The sequence below is a fragment of the Mustela putorius genome, unplaced genomic scaffold (assembly GCF_011764305.1).
Source record: "Mustela putorius furo isolate JIRA1106 unplaced genomic scaffold, ASM1176430v1.1 tig00004039_pilon_pilon_pilon, whole genome shotgun sequence".
In the NCBI taxonomy this organism is placed as follows: domain Eukaryota; kingdom Metazoa; phylum Chordata; class Mammalia; order Carnivora; family Mustelidae; genus Mustela; species Mustela putorius.
In genome coordinates this window covers 4,211,261-4,228,322 of record NW_025422174.1, presented here as the reverse complement: position 1 = coordinate 4,228,322, position 17,062 = coordinate 4,211,261, and the positions used below count along the sequence as shown (strand labels likewise).

Below are 17,062 nucleotides of genomic sequence, written 5' to 3'. Positions count from 1 at the left end.
AGCAGAGATGGATTGCTTCAGGGGCTGCCACGGGGGAAGGAGAAGGCAAAGCACGGGAACACAGCGAGGCCGATTCCCACACGGAACGGCCGACGGAGAAACCGGCCCTTCTGCAAAACTCCCTTCGGGCTCAGGAGCTCCGAACCCAAGCGGCAAGTGAGGAGCTGCTTTCCTTACAGGAGAAGCTCTGTGGCCAGCTGAGTGAGAACGAGCTGCTGAGGCAGGCGGTCACCAATCTGAAGGAGAGGATGGCAGATTTCGAAATGGACGCGTGTCGGCTGAGAGAGGAAAACGCCGAGATCGTGGAACGATCTAGAGAACAGGAAATGGAGAATCGGGCGTTGCAAGAGACCAATCGGCTGCTGTCAGTGACGCAGAGAGAGGAGGCATCCCAGCATGCTGCGATGAGAGAGAAGGCCCTGGCCTTGGAGCAACTGCTGCGAGAGAAAGAGGAGGGCGAGACCGGGGAACTGAACCGGCTCGCCGCCGCCGTTCGGTCCACGCAGGAAAAGGCAGCTGCGTGCCAGCGGGAGAGAGATGACGTCGTGTTGGCACTGACACAGAAAGAAACGGAAACCCGCGCCCTCCAGAAGGAGGTTCACCAGCTACGAGAGAGAGAGCTGCGCCTCACCCAGGAGCTGGAGAGAGGGCGGCAGCTCGCGGCAGAAGCCCAAGATTCTCGTCGCCGGGAAGCTTTGGCCTCGGAGGACCGAGTGGCTCAGCTGAGAGAGGAAGTGACGGTCTTGCAGGGAAAACTCGTTTGGTCTTCCGCTGCCATGCAAAAGGCCAGCCACGGAGCCAGGCTGCAGGTAGAGTCGCTGCGGGAGCAGCTGCACGTGGTCACCCAGCAGCAGGAGGAGGAAGCTGTGCTCCGGCTTGCCGCCTCCCAGGAGGAGGGAAGGCACTGTGATCAGACCCTAGCGAGCCTGAAGCTGGAACTGGCCGAATGGATGGAAAAGGCAGACGCCCTAGAAGGAAACCTGAAGTCCTTACAGGGACGTTTGCATCAAACCAATGCCGACTTGGAGGAGAAGGAGGACCGACTCCAAGAGTTCAAGAAACAGAACGAGGTCCAGCAGGAAATCCTGGAGGACACACAGAGGAAACTGATGACCTTAGTCAGTCAGTCCGAAGGAATGGCGGACAAAGCCCTCCTAAGGAGACTCTTCGTGGGAGCTTTCCAGGCAGCTGATGCGGAACGGCAGGAAGCGTTGAGCTTGATGGCAAGCACGCTGGGGATCCGAGAAGACCAGCTGCGGCAGCTGCGCAGCCGGGAGCCCGCGGGTGTGCCCAGCGGGGGGACTGGGGGGCCTGGATCCAGAAGCGCCCCCAACACCCCTGCGAAACCAAATCACCAAGCCGTGGCCAATCGTTCCTTTTCAGACCTTTTTGTCCAGTTTCTAGAAGCGGAATCTCATTCAGCTTTTCCACCGCCAAAACCCTCTGCTCGTGTCGTGAAGCCCCCAGATTCAGGAGGCAGGGGAAAGCCGCCTAAGAAACAAGGCCCATCACGACGGAACGCTACCCTGGCATCCACACCCGGAAAAAAAAAAGAGGTCAAGCCCCGCACCACAGCTGTGTCTCTTATTAATCCACCTGGACCGCAAATGGATGGATCGGAGCACCTTCTTCTAAATGCTGTCACTGACGCTTTACCCGTGTACACGCCGCATATACTATCACCTGCCCAGAAGGTTGGAAAGGCGGCCAAAGACCTCTCAAAGAAATAGACGATTGTGAGCCAGAGTGACACCACGCTTTGAAGATCCCAAGTCACTCTGTGTGTCTACCTTATCTCCTAATGTTCTTTTTCAAAATGCCAACTGTTTCACGGTTTTGCTTTCAGCCGAAGAAACATCTTTCTTTTATGACTTAACAAAAAAGGGGTCTCTCAATGACTGCAGAAGTATTCGCCAAAGTGAAAACACCGGTGACTTCTTTTGTATGTTTTAAGATCTTATTTATCTTTTCGACAGAAATTGAGGGCACACGTACAGGGGGAGCACCAGAGGGAGAGAGAGAAGCAGGCTCTCCACGGACCAGGGATCCTGACCTGTGACCTGATCCTAGGACCCCGGGATCATGACATGAGCCAAAGACAGTTAACAGACTGAGCCACCCAGGTGCCACAGCAGTGGTGACGTTCGTAGGACAGTCGACACTGATGGCCTTGGAAGCTGTGGTCTGTAATGCTGGAAGGCTTACACAAGGGCCAAGCGTCTATGGATACCTTATGCAGAGAACACATCAACTTGTTTCAGTGTTCCAAAGGTATCAGATACACGACCACACGATCCTTGTATGGGAAACGAGGTGACTAGCACGAAAGTACACGATGAAGAGGAGGTTTAAAAAAAAAAAAAAAAAAAGTTTGCTTTCCCCAGGTAAGTCTCATTTCTCTTAATTTTTTATTTTCTAATTTTTAAAAATCATTTCCTTTTCTGTTGTCTGCAAAAGCACGCTATGGCTAACCTGAATTCTCTCGGGCCTTATGTAGGTCGGCCTGCGTGGGACTATACTACTTATTCTCTGACTTGCTCCCCCCCTCCCCAACCCCCCCAAATCACTCTGCCTTAGAGACCATTTTTGAAATGGGAATGAATTCCATCTTATTCTTAAATGGAAAACCCAGCGGCTTATGGTTCTGCCCTAAGTTCCAGAAGTAGCTCCTCTTGATCATCCTTTAAGCGGTTTTTAACTGCAAGGTCCATGGTCGACTCCCTTGTTCATTTCTTCAGAAGCCCCTTCAAATCTTCATTGGCTGGATCATGGCGCAGGCTGTCAGGGAACTGGAGCTTACTTGGGAAGAAACTGTGCCTGGTCCCCGTGCTAAGGAGGGCTTGTTGGCCAGGGGATCCGATCTGGGGGAGCAGAGTGGGAAGGGAACTTGGGGTGAGGCCATCCGAGGCCCTCCAAAGTTACCGGATGCCAAGACAACACTTCCTATTGAACCTTCATCTCAGGCTTTCCATCAGAACGGACTCTGATATATGGACATCCATTTCCTGCTGAGACTCTTAAGGCGTAGGACAGGTGCTTCTCTAGGATGTGAAGCTGTCATGTGACCAGGAGGGAGACGTGGTCATCAAATCCAAAATGTAGTAACTTCCATTGGTGTTCACGCAGTTGATCCCAAGGGAATCGCTGGGTGGCCAAGGGGTAGAAGGAAGAGCGGACGTCCTCCGGCACCATGGAATCTGGCAATGCACTGTGGACAGAAGCCCCCACCTCCACCTGCAGGTAGGATATGCAGACTTGGGCTTCAGCCTGGAGCAGGAAGGCCTTGGGAACTATATTCAGCTGGTGGTGGTGGTGGTGGTGGGGGGGGGGTCCCCATGACCCAGAGAAGAATGGACAGCTGGAGGGGAAGGCTCAGAGTCTGTGAGAGATGCTGTTTCCGGGAGAGCCCAGTGCATGGCCAGCAACTGCTGCTCTCATGGTCTCTCACCAGGGCCGAGGAGGGCCGTTTCTTGCTTTGGGAGCCCATGGACGATTGACAGACAGCATGGACAGAGAGTCCAGGGACTCCAGGAAGCAGGAGAGGAGGCTGCTACAGCCTTTTGACCCGGGCACGAACAGCTGGTTTTTTTCTCAAGCTTTTTGTTTTTGTAGTTGAGAGAGCGCCCTGGCTGGAAAAGGGGGTGAAAGGGAGAGGGAGAAGCGGGCTCCCCGCCGAGCAGGGAACCCCCTGCCAGGCCCCATCTCAGGATCCCGAGACCAGGACCTGAGACAAAGGCAGACGCTTCACCAACTGAGCCACCCAGTCACCCCCAACAGGTCAATTTTGCTTGCACAGATCCGAGAGCCTTCTGTTGAGGGGAGACCCTCCCCCCTCAGCGTGGGCTCGTTAACAAGGAACAGCTGAAATGGGTTTCTGTAAAACTGATAAACAAGGAATAGGTTGCCTCCGGTACCCAAAAAGTACGGAAAGATGTTGGACTTGTATGCCCTTTTTTCTTTGTAAGGATTTTACTTAGGGACTTGACAGATCACGAGAGAGAGAAAAGACACAGAGAGAGAGAGGACAAAGGGCTGGTAGGGGCAGAGGGAGAGGGAGAAGCAGGCTTCCTGCCGACCAGGGAGCCTGATGCGAGGCTTGTTGCCAGGACCCTGAGATCGGGATCTGGGCCCAAGGCAGACCCTTGACTGACAGACAGAGCCACCCCTGCAGGTCCTCAACAAGTGTGTCCAACAAATAGCCTCACAGTAGGATCTCCTGGATGGGATGTCCCATCTGTATTCCCGGAGAAAGACGAATGCGCTAAGATCCTGCCCACAAAGTTTGCCTGTTTTTTAGAGCAGAGCGGTTTGGGTGCCCCGCGCGTAACAAGGTAAATCCTGTCTCCTTCAAGGTCAAGGCACATGCGACCGAGAGGCACTGAACAGAACATACTGGCCAAATGTATTAGAGCAAAATATTCACCATCGTTAAATCTGTGGGGCTCCCTCATGGCTTTTTCAACGACTTAACCTCAAAGAGAAAGCAAGAGCAAAAAGCTAGCAAAGGAGCCGGGGCCCGGGGTGGGTGGCAGGGACAGAAAGGCAGAGGCGGAGAAAAAATCCCAAGCGGACTCCACCCTGAGCACGCAGCCCGACATGGGACCCTAGCCCATGACCCTGAGATCCTGACCTGAGCCAAAAGCTCAACCCACTGAGCCCCCCAGCTGTCTCCGGTGTTTTCAGGGTACAGGGGTTTGTTTTATCAGGGATGGTAAGACAAGCAGATATACAAGGAACTCTCACAACGCAAGAAGCGTTCATCGACTCCCTGATCCCGAGAGAGGAGGTCCTGAGAGCCATGGAGGGCCACCCAGGGAAGCACCAGGGGCGGTCAGTCAGGAGAAAGAGGGAGAGTGAAGGGACAGACGACACGGGCAAGACCCTTTACTGTGGTTTCCATGGCAAGGGGCAGGTGAATCCGGCTAAGCACATTTAAGACTGCCTAGTCGGTGTCATGTCAGTGGGTTCCGGGACACAGTGGTGTCTGTCTGGAGTAGTCTGTCCCTGCCCCTGGGGTGATCAGGGCAGGGGATAGTGGCCCAGAGTGAGAGTTTCTTACAAGAGGTGGTTGGGGGGTAAAGGCTCCAAATTGGTTGCTTTACATGTGAAAGCTCTGCCTGTAGGCAAGCTGCTGACCATCTCTAGGAATTAAGTAAGCCTGCCAGGGAAAGTCCCTCCAAAGTCAGCAAGGCCCGAGATGTCAAAGCAGTAAAGACAGAAGGCAGAATCTACGGTTATTATACTCGCTATAAACAGAACGTGCATTAAGTCCGTGAAGGTTAGCCAACCGGTGCATCTTGGCAACATTACACTTCATTCAGAACCTACGCTGTAGAGGCACAGAAGGCAATCGGCCTCCTTGGAATTTTGCCAATTAAATTATGTTAGTGAACTTGTGATTTCCTTTTTACTTTTTACTGGTTAGAGATTTGATGTATTCATTTAAGAGAGCGAGAGAGCGAGAGAGCGAGCGAGCGAGCAAGCAAGTGGGACAGAGCAGGACCCAGGGGGAGCAGCAGGGAGAGGCAGAGGGAGAAGCAGACTGACTCCTTGCCCAGCAGGGAGCTTGACACGGGGCTCTATTCCAGGATCCCGGGATCAAGACCTGAACTGATGTCAGGTGATTAACCATGTGAGCCACCCGGGTGCCCTTGTAAATGTTGGATCTACAACCGGGTCAAATTCTGAACCTACGATGAATTAGTTCGTGGGGGCCCCGGGGGGTCCCCCTACCTCCTGTATGCAGTTTTCTCTCTCCCACTCCTCCTTTGCTCGGGTTTGTGTCTTCCTGGATATACTGGGGGTGGGGTGGGGGAGTGTCTTTTGCCCTGCTCCTCGTTCTCGGTTTTTTCTTCCAGAGAGTCTCAAATCAGCATCATCAGCCTTGGGGCTTCTGTCGCGGCGAGGGTTGTATGGTCTCACGCCTCCTGGCGGAAGTCGAGGTGGGACCGCATCCCCTCAGTGTGCCATTCTTACATTTCCCTGCGTCGGGGCCTCCCTCCTCCGTTGCACCCACAACACAGAGGGTCACCCCCAGGGCTGTGCTTGGGGTGTGCTTTCCCCCATAGGATCCGGACGTCCGCATCCATCACTGGCCCAACACCCAGTCCCTGGAACTGAAGCACACCAGTCAGCATGTCCTGCGGTTGCCAACCTCAGGGGGGAGCCCTGGAGACCAATACAGGCCACATGCAGGTCACATGGGTGACAGCTCCCCCCAAGATCCAGTCCATTCTCCTTCATTCTCACCTTGTTGGCAAGGAGGGGACCTTAGTTTGGAAACGGATGGCGACCTCCATGTGAGATAACAGAACACGGGCCAACACACAAGCTGGCCGGCGATGGCCAGTTCCCTCCCAGATCGTGACTGTCACCTCTGAAGCCAGTTAGTTAGCGAAGGAGCAGGTCAAGCTGACCCCCGCGTCCTCAGTTAACATACGGACACCGTGCCTGTGATGCTGCCGCTTGTTTTAATCACCATCTCCTCAGGTCCCCGATGAGAGAGAGATTCCTGCTCCAGACTTGTGGGATGCCCTGACACCCGACACGGGTGACTGACCAACAGTTTACTCGTCACATACCCTCACGCTTCAGGGGAGGAGGATACCACACACCGTGCAGGACGACACAGACGTCGCGCTTGAGAACAGAGAGAACCAGCAGCAGGGCCTTCGAAGGCAAGACTTGCTTCTCGAAACAAGAGGGTGTGGGCAAGTCCTGGTTCCCATGGGAGGGGGTGAGTGGCTGGCCTGAAGAATTCAGTGGGCTTCTAGGGAACCGAACGCTGCTCCCCCAAAACAACAGGCACTATGGCTAGTCCCTGGGATGAGAAGGGTGTTTGGGGAAGAGACCTCCCCTGTGAGGGAAGAGGGAGAGGAGAACGTGCAGGATGCCATTCGGGTCCCTCCTTGGTCTTCCGCGTGTCAACACAGCCCCTGACACGGAATCTTCATTGCAGGACTTATGCCCCAAGAGGGTACGACAAAACGCTTCTAGAACTAACAACGGAACTTCACAGAGAAAAACAGTATACGGGCTAAACACAGAAAGGTAAGCTGTATTCCTCTGTGCCGGCAACGAATATGGAGGCTCCACAATCCAACACACCTTCGCAAAGAAACTACTTCGTACAAAGAAACTACTTCGGGATCAATCTAACAGTGCCTGTCCAGGCATCCCATGCTGAAAGCTATTTAGCACTGGTACAGGAAGTCCAAGATAGAAATAAATGGAAGAGATACACCACGGTCGTGATCTGGAAGACTAGGCATCGTCACGATGTCAATTCTCCCCAGACTGATAGAGAGAGACTTAACGCCATTTCTATCAAAATCCTGTCAGCTTCGTTTGTTTTCGTAGAGATAGACAAAAATATTCTAAAATCTATGTGGAAGGAGAAAGGAATCAGAGTAGTTTCAAAACCGGTTTTTTGAAAAGAAGAGTAATTTGGGAACACAGTCTTTAGAGTTTCAGAACTTAGTAGTAGTTGTAACAAGGAAGCCCGTGTTGGTATTGGCAGGAGGACAGTCCCACAGAACAAAGACTCCAGAAACAGTCCCCACAAATATGCCCATCTGAGTTTTGAAAAGGGTGCTGAAGCAATTCCATTCCAGGCAGCTCGGTTTGGTGCCGACCACAGCCATCTAGAGCTTGTGAGGAGCTCAGAGAGGCCACCCTCAGAACACAGCAGCAGCAGAGGAGGAGGACGGTGGTGTGACCGAGGTCCTGCCAGGTGGGAATGGGAGAGAGACTGTGTGCCCAGGGTTGTGTGGGCGGGGGGCCAAAGACCTATCCGGCGGGCGATGCCTTCCGAAGGCCGGGGGAGCAGGGAAAAAACTGTCCATTCAGCGTGTGGGCCCGGCACCCAGGAGCGGGCAGGTGGTTAGGATAGCTGACGGGCGGGGCACTGAGACACTTGAGCTGAGTCTGAGCAAAAGCACCTCCCGTGTTCCAGGCTTCTGTGAGGCTTGCTGCTTGTCTGGCGTCTCAAGACCCCACAACCTTGTCCCGGTGGGCGTAGCACCTCACAACCTCCAGACCCACGGCCACCGGTCTGGGGACACCCCTTTCCCGCTCCTGTACTTCGTCCTCAAGGTCGGCGCGGAGGACCAAGAAGTGAGCAGCCCTTGGGAAGATGCTCCTCTGCACGGAGGTACCTGTAGGGCATGATGTCAGGGCCCCGTGTCTCCGGGGGGGCTGGGGCCTCGCTGGGAGGCGGGCCTGTGTCTCAGGAGTACACCGGTTTGCCAAAAGGTAGCCGTCAGCTTGTGTGCCCCTCCTTTCGCAGCTGAGAGGAGCCCAGAACGGGGCCTCGTTGATGGAGCTGCTAACTATGTGGGGGGCCTGGAGACAGCGCGAGCGGAAATGCGGCCGAACCGGGCAGATGAGGTTTCAGCCTTGCTGGGGCTCAAGTCCTGCTAGAAGAGACCGACTTGAAGCCCGTAAGTGGAGTGTTGATGGGGGAGGAGTTCCGTTCTCCTTCTCGAGTAGGTTACGTTCCACGAGGGGTTGTCAGGATCCCCACCGTGCACCTGAGATCAGGCCAGTCAGGGGTCCGTGGGGGTGTGTGTGTGTGTGTGTCTGTGTGTGTGTGTCTGTGTGCGTGTGTGTGTGTGTGTGCAGGGGGAATGGCCTTCCTTTTGGGCGCGTTGTGGGTATCAGTGATTGGAACCCATGATGAACAGGACTGACAGGATGCGTGAGGGACTCACCCCCTGGCTGGCCAAGACAGGAAGGAAATAACGACCCGTGAAATTCGTCATTACTGTTCTGCATTGAGTGCTGGGAAGTACAGGGTGCGTTAGAGTTTGTAATTTGCTGAGTAATGTTTAAGCGGAGACCAGGAGGCTAAGAAATCAAGGCGGATGTGGGAAGGTGTTCCGTTAGGGCCGGGAAGGATGTGTAGTGTTGAAGGAATTGACAGAATGTCCTTGAAGCTGGGGCCACGTGGGGACCGTGGGGTGGGGAAAACCAACGTTTGGGGTGACGACTTGTCGTTTTTGTAGGGTCTTGGAAACGAATCATAGTGATTTAACATGGGGTCCAGACCCCAAGCAGTTCCTACCTCTGCCTCTTATGAGCCGTGTAGCTAAAGCATTGTGCGTCTCCGTTCCCTGATGGGACGAATGGGGATGATGATAATCCCACGTCACAGAGGACTGTAAAGACGAAGTGAAATTTAACATTAACAAAACACTTAGCGCCATGTCTGACACGCAGGAGGTGTCAGTGGTGGCTAGTTCAAGACGTCAAGAAATACACAGATAAGTTTTGAAGACGTGGGGACAGTCTGTGGTGACGTTTGTGAACATACGTGGACTCCACGCAACTTCATTTCTTCTCCAGCTTTCAGATGCTCTTGACCACATGTGTCACACTGTTGAATGAGAAAGAATTTTTCTCAAATGGACAGTTACTTGTCCAGAGAGTCTGCAGCGCCACTGAAATGACGAGAGGGAAATAAAAGGCTTTGCCGTACCGTGTCCCAATTAGCTGTGCTTCAAATGTCCTGATAAATTGATTTAGTTCGTATTTGTGGGTAACCGTTTGTGCGAACTTGCTTCAAGTCAATGGACTCTAGAGCCATTGAGACACAGAATACGGACAGAGAAGTAGTATGGCTAGAGCTTGGCTAGAGCTTGGACTCTCTATGGGATAGGTGTTTTGTTCTGTTTCGTTTTTTGTTTTCAGGTAGGAAACATCTTTATTATTGGCCTTGACTCATTCATCATACAGTGTCCAACGTGGATTCCGTATCCTGACAACCTGCCTGGCGCATTACTCCGCTGGCCGCTCTGGTCCAGACGTCAGGCCGTCCCCCGAGGGAAGCCAACCCCACCGGCCTCAAAAGTTCATGCTTGGGGTGCTGAGCGCCAGCCTGTCCCAGGAATGGGCCCCTTGGTTCCTGGCCCTCTACTCCGGCCAGCAGTTCTGGGGAGGCCGAGGCTGGAGCCCGACACTCTCCTCGGTTTCGGGATCGTTTAAGAAAACCGAGGAGACAAACGTTTCACCGTCTTTAAAAAACACAGGAGTCTGAGGAGAGAAGCCAAGGTCCGTCGCTTGGGAGCTCCGTGGGAGGACGAAGCATCCGTGTCCCTTGCCGCCGACCCACGCTGCGCCGCCTCCTTATGCCCACGCGGAAGCCCATTTTCAGGCGGCGGTATTGGCACAGGTGGTGCTGGCCGACCTGGCAGCGACGGTCGGAGCCGCGGGTGTAGCCGGGGTAGCTGCGGTTGCTGTGGATGCCTCCGCTGGAAGCAGCTCTCGTGGCCCTCGCAGGGGAAGACGCTGTAGCGCTTGCCGCTCGACATGTGCCCACACCCCATGCAGTCCACCTGCAGCTCCGGCTTCGCCAGGCTCGGAGTCGCTGGCAGCGCCCGGGGCTGAGGCCCAGGAAGCTGCTGGAGGCCTGCAAGGCCCCGTGGCCAGCACTTCGCGAGCTGCCGCCCCCTCTGTGGCCGCACCTTCCCTGCCTGGGCCTCAGGCGGGGGGCCCCAGACTCGCTGGCCTTTGCCACCTCGCCACCCACCCTGGGAGCCGGCCTCGTGCTGCAGCCGCTTTTCTCTGGGATAGTTTTTATCATTTCTCTGCTCTCCTCTGTCTCAGTCTCCGACGCCTTCCTGCGTCTGCAGCCCACACATTGTCGGGGAAGTTTGGGTTTGGAATGGCAGACTAAATAGTGGTTCCCAACCCAGTGCTAACCAGCAAAGCATGAAGGACTTTGGCGTTTTTTGCCTTTTTTTTTTTTTTTTTTTTTTTTTTTTTTAAATATTTTGTTCATTGGACAGTGAGAGATCACAAGTAGGCAGAGAGGCAGGCAGAGAGAGGGGGAAGCAGGCTCCTTGCTGAGCAGAGAGTCCGATGCAGAGCTGGATCCCAGGACCCTGAGATATTGACCTGAGCCGAAAGCAGAGGCCTTAACCCACTGAGCCACCCAGGCGCCCCCTGTGGCCATTTTTTTTTTAAAGAAAAGACAGATGCTTATGTCCGACTCTCGACTCAGGGAGTCAGAGCCCTCTGGGATAGGCCCCAGGGTATAAGGACCAAGCATGTTTACCATCTAGATGCATTTCACGGCAGCTTTTTTGGCACTGGGCTTTCCATTATCTGGAAAAAACATTCAGCGAGATTGGGAGAACCCAAGAAACTAACGTTTGATGACATTTAGCAGGGCTCTGCCCTTCAGGGTCTGGGATATCGTGAGCTACATGTTTGGTGTAACGTGTTACACACCCTTAGGTCTTGTCAGAAAGGGATGGATTGGGGCGCCTGGGTGGCTCCGTAGGTTAAAGCCTCTGCCTTCGGCGCACGTCATGATCCCAGGGTCCTGGGATGGAGCCCCGCATCGGGCTCTCGGCTCAGCAGGGAGCCTGCTTCCTCCTCTCTCTGCCTGTCTCTCTGCCTACTTGTGATCTCTCTCTGGGAAAAAAAAAAATATATATATATAAACCTTTAAAAAACAAAATAAATTAAAAAAATTTTAAAACGTTACGGACTGTTTTTTTCTTTGCTTGGTTTTGTGTACATCAATTTTATGTATTTAACAGAGAACGAGCCAGACAGCATAAGCAGGGGGGACAGCAGGGGGAGAGGGAGAAGCAGGCTCCCCACTGAGCAGGGAGCCCAACAAGAGGCTGGATCCCAGGACCCTGAGATCAGGACCAGGACCAGGACCTGAGCTGATCCCAAGAGTCGGACTCTGAGCCAAACCGAGCCACCCAGGCACCCTTACAGGAAAATAAATGGCCAGGCTAACGAAAGAGCAGGGACAAAGTGAGGCCTGTCATTAGAAGAGGCAGGTGAGACCTGTTCACCAACGGCAAGGTACGCGTCGTCTTCTCACTCAGGACTGAACAGATACAGAGAGTCAACATATTTGTGAGATAATCAGATCAATCAATCTGAACTGTGACTTGACATGTCACGCTACTGAGAAATTATTTTGAAATGTTTAAAGAGTGACGATACTTTTGTGGGTCTATCTATGTGTGTGTCGCACAAGGGCAGTTTTTTTCCCCTGGGAGATGTGTGGCCACGTCTAGGACACATTCGGTGGTCAGAAGCAGGAGTGAGGAAGACACTCTCTGCCTCTGGTGTGTGGAGACCAGGGGTGCTGCTAAGCATCCTAGTAAGCTCAGGACAGGGCCCTCAGCCAAGAACGATGGGGCCCAAGATGTGGGGAACGCCAAGATTGGGAAACCCTGTTCTGGAGACACATGTTGAAGTGGCTGTGCGTCAAATGACAGGATGAAGATATTTGCTTCAAGGGGCACCCGGGTGGCTCAGTGGGTTGAGCCGCTGCCTTCGGCTCAGATCATGATTCCAGGGTCCTGGGATTGAGCCCTGCAGGGGCTCTCTGCTCAGCACGGAGCCTGCTTCCCCCCCCCCCCTTCTTCTCTCTCTGCCTGCCTCTCTGCCTACCTGTGATCTGTCAAATAAATAAATAAAATCTTTAATTAAGAAAAATAAAAAAAAGAAGAGATTTATTCAACATAGGCCTAAATTGATTAACAACGTCAATGTCCAACAACATGTGAATGAAGAAAAAACAGACTGAGTATTATCCATACAAGGCAATGCTACACACCGGTAAAGAAAGAATCAACTACTGATCAATGCAACAAACATGCACGACTTAAACACACTGTCTCCCCAAAAGCAGCTAAAACAGTATGCACAATAGGATTCTATGCAAATGAAATTCTATTGAGAAATTCTGTCCTATACAGTGAGAGAAAGCAGCCTGTGGTTGGCAAAGAGAAGGGTAATGGTGGGGTAAAGGAGTGGGAAGGAGCATGAGGAAACTTTCTGGAGTCCTGGAAATGTTTTCATCTGACCATGCTGGTCGTGGTTCTAAAAAATGCATACAGTTGTCAAAACGAAAATTATGCATGTACACCTGAAACTCATGTAACACTGCACATCAAATATACTAAAAAATAAAAACAAAAAAAAGCCCATACACTTAAAATACACACACTGTACACGATTTCCCTAATCACACTGACTGTAACAAGTATCAAGAGAAGAATCCCACTCATAACTACATTAGAAGGAGTAAAACACCTACGAACAAATGTAACCAAGCAAGTGAAAGACCTGCACGAAACTGAAAAGATGCAATTAATGCAAGGATATCCCGTGTTCATGTATGAATGAGTATTATTAAAATGTCCATACTATCCAAATCAACCTACAGATTCAACGCTATCCCAGCATTTTTCGCAGAAAAAGAACAAACAATCTTAAAATTTGTATGAAACCGCAAAACACCCCAAATAAACAAAAAAAAAAAAAAAAAAAAAAAAACCAGGAGGCACCGCCTTTCCCAATTTTAAACTGTTACCACGAAGATACAAGATACAGAAATCAAACGAAATGGCATCGGCATGAAAACAAATACACAGATCAATGAGACAGAGGAGAGTTCAGAAATAAACATACATATATGTATAGATATATATGGGTTTAATCACATATAATAAGAAAGCCAAGAATATGCAATAAGGAAACAAAAGAGTAACCTCCATCAATAGTGCTGGGAAAACAGGACAGCCACATGCAAAAGAATGAAACTGGACCACTACCTTACACCACAAACAAAAATTAAATAAAAATGGACTAAAGACGTGAATGTAAGACCAGAAACCATAAAACTCCTAGAAGAAAACATTGTCAAGTAAGCTACTTGACTGAGGTCTTGCTGACAATTTTTTGATTTGGCAACAAAAGCAAAAGCAAACAACTCAGACTAAATCAAATTAAACAACTTCTGCACAGCAAAGAAAAAAACAAAACGAAAAGGCAGCCTGGTGAATAGGGGAGAGTATTTATATATCGTATATCTGATGAGAGATTAACATCCAGTATCTATACAACAGATATTGTATAGATGTAAGACATACATCTATATCTTATACAACTCGACAGCAAAATCTAGTTTGATTTAAAAATGCCCAGAGGATCTGAGGAGACATTTTTCCAAAGGAGACCTACAGATGGCCAACAGACACATTAAAAAAAAAAATGCTCAACATCACAAGTCATCAGGGAAATGCCAATCAAAACCATCGTGAGTTCTATCACCTCACACCCGTTAGAATGGCTACTATCAAAAAGACTAGAAGACTAGACTAGAAGACGAGACGTGACAACTGCTGGCAAGGAGGGGAAGAAAAGGGAACCCTTGTGCACTGCTGGTAGAATGGATATGATGTAACCACCACGGAAAACAGTATCCTCACAAAGCTCAAAGTAGAACTACCACAGGATCAAGCAATTCAACTTCTGGTTCTTTATCTAAAGGGAACAAACACTATCTCCAAGAGACAGCGGCCTTTCCATGTTCACTGCACCACTGTTTACGATAACTAAGATATCTCCATCGACAGGTGCAGGGATTTTTACAAAAATCAGAGACACGTGCACATATGTGTGCATGCACATGCACTCACACACAATTGTTCAGGCATAGAAAAGAACGAAATTTTGCCATCTGTAACAACACAGATGGACCCTGAGGGCATTACACTAAGGGAAGTGAGACAGAAAAAGATACATACTGTATGATCTCACTTAAACATGGAATCTTCAAAACAAAAACAAAAGCAGAAACAAAAACAAACCACCATGAAAAATACTATGAACTCACAAATACAGAGAGTGGATTGGTGGTTGCCAGAGGCAGGGTGTAGGGGTGGGTAAAACAGGTAAGGCAATCAAAAGGAACAAACTTCCCGTTATCAAATAATTAAGGTCTGGGGATGTAATATACAGCTCCACATATGACTCTAGTTAATACGACTATATTGCATACCTGAAAGCTGAGAGTCATTTTTAAAGGTTCTTATTTAAAAAAAAAAAAAAAAAAGGATGATGTTAACTAGACTTACTAGGGTGATCATTTCACAATATTGAGAAATATCAAATCATGACATACATATCTGAAACTAATATTATATGTTAATTATACTTCAATTTCAAAGAGGACACTCATTTTTTAAAAAGTACCTTGATTGGGGTGACTTATGTTTTATAGGTCTACACTTATGTCAGAACTTAATACATTATACACTGTAAATATGTACACTTTATGGGATGTCCATTCTAATTCAGTAAAAAAACTCGAAGAAAGAAAAAAAAAAAAAAACCTAAATGGTGTCTTGAATAATTCGTTCCCTCTTCCCTTTTCCATAAATAAATTGCTACAGACAAACACTAAAAATGTAGATAACTTTAGAAAAAGAAGAAACTTGAGTGAGCTGGGAAAACCACTTAAACTGAGCCTATGAAACCAACAACAAATGTCCTTTTCACGTGTGAAACAATAACTATTAGTCAAAATAAGGATCTAGATGGGAAAGCCCACGGTACCAGGAAGTTTCTGACCTAAATCTCATTCTCCATCATCTCTTCCCCAACCAACTTCCAGCCACCAGTGATCATTTAAAAAGTCTAGACCTATATAATACTTTTGAAGGATTAAAGAATTTGGCACTCATATACATAAACTATACTTTTTTTTTTCCCAAGGATCTGAGAGAGAGAACGCACGTGTGCGTTAACAGGAGAGGAAGAGAGAATCTCCAGCAGACTCTGTGCTGAGTGGGGAGCCTGAGGCGGGGCTGGATCAAAGGACCATGACCCGAGCTGAAGGCAGAGGCTTCAACCCACAATGTTTAAAATAAACATTTTTAAGTTGGTTCTAGGCAGACACATGGTAATGATATTACACTATACAGAGCTCTGATCAGTCATGGCTTTCAAACACTCTCTCTTTTTTTTACTAAGAACATGTTAATGGAGGAAAAACTCTTGGGAGAATTGGTGAGTTTGCAACTTACGTCTCCAGCTGCGGCAGCCTGCGAGTTGGTGTAAATCCCAAAGGGTGCAGAATCCGAGTAACTGGCGTTAAAAGCGGAAACCTGAAATAGAACGAAATTTTACTGGATGTCATTTTACCAGGGAAAACAGGGCCCAATTTCCCAAATAGACCAAAGCCTGGGACCTTCCCGGTACAAGCGAAAGAGATGAATTACGATTTCACGTAACCAGTTCTGGCAAGGGCCGCAGTGTTTTGGATGTGGGTTACTTCTTTCAAAACCATAATGGTTTTAACATTTTTCACTTAAATCTTTCTAAACCAGACTGCTCGCTTTACTTTTTTGCTGGTATTTTCTAACGTTCTTTGATGATTAAAGGTTAACGTTAACTAGGGTGATCATTTCACAATATTGAGAAATATCAAATCATGACACCCTACGTCACCCTACTGTTATTGTGATAACAGTATTATCACAGCGGCAGGATGGCTGAAGGGTACACACACTGTGGGCTTCAGTATCAGACAAGCCCGCTCTGTTCCCTCTGCTAGTGCTGAGGGCCCCTTTTTTTGCCAATTCACTTACACTTCTCCTACAGACGAAAGTCAAAGGGCTGGGGGAAAATGCTCAGCAGACGTGACCAGATATCCAAGGTAGCCGCAAGTTCAGCCTCAGGACTGGGTATTGCTGTCTGCAGTCTGAGCAGAGTGTTATGCTCCCTGAGGACAACAAGAATGCTCAGTGTCGTGTTTCCCAGTGTGTGATGTGGACGCTTTACACAAAGATCACCTAGGCTGTTTTTAAAAGTACAGACTTTCCAGTTCCTCTAACAGATCCCCACAGATGCAATCTGGAAAGCCGCATTTCAAAAATAATTCCAGGTGATTCGTAGGCATGTTAAAGTTGGAGAACCACGGGCTTAGCCCATAGAAGGCGTAAGAAGAAATGTTCTTTAATGATTTGAAGTTTAATGACCATTTTGAGACTATCCTATTCATATCTCAAATTTCCGGCCAAATGCTCAAGTAGGAATTTCCATTAAATGACATCACTGATCAGAACTGAACTGCAGCCACCCAAAAGCATCCTTAACATTCAGAGGTAAAGAGTAGTATGAAGAAAACAGCAGCATGAGCGAGGAAAGAGGAAACATAGAGGGAATTCAAAGAGCAGCAGCTAAATGTGATAAAGGACTAATTTAAGATAACGGGTTTTCAAACAATGCTCCAGGGAACGCCAAG

General features: G+C 49.6%; 2 long non-coding RNA genes across 3 annotated transcripts; both read left to right on the top strand.

Moving 5' to 3' along the window:
• The first annotated feature begins 1,551 nt into the window (after nt 1-1,551).
• LOC123389848 lies at nt 1,552-6,677 on the top strand. The gene is made up of 3 exons (XR_006604496.1): nt 1,552-2,384; nt 3,127-3,240; nt 5,589-6,677. It is a non-coding gene; the product is annotated as an uncharacterized LOC123389848 (long non-coding RNA).
• Nucleotides 6,678-7,022: 345 nt separating this feature from the next.
• LOC123389846 lies at nt 7,023-10,019 on the top strand. 2 transcript variants are annotated; one of them, XR_006604493.1, is made up of 5 exons: nt 7,023-7,050; nt 7,614-7,732; nt 7,955-8,152; nt 8,288-8,441; nt 9,691-10,019. It is a non-coding gene; the product is annotated as an uncharacterized LOC123389846 (long non-coding RNA). The 2 variants fall into 2 exon arrangements; XR_006604492.1 differs by lacking the exon at nt 7,023-7,050 and having other exon boundaries at nt 7,434-7,732.
• Nucleotides 10,020-17,062: the final 7,043 nt, after the last annotated feature.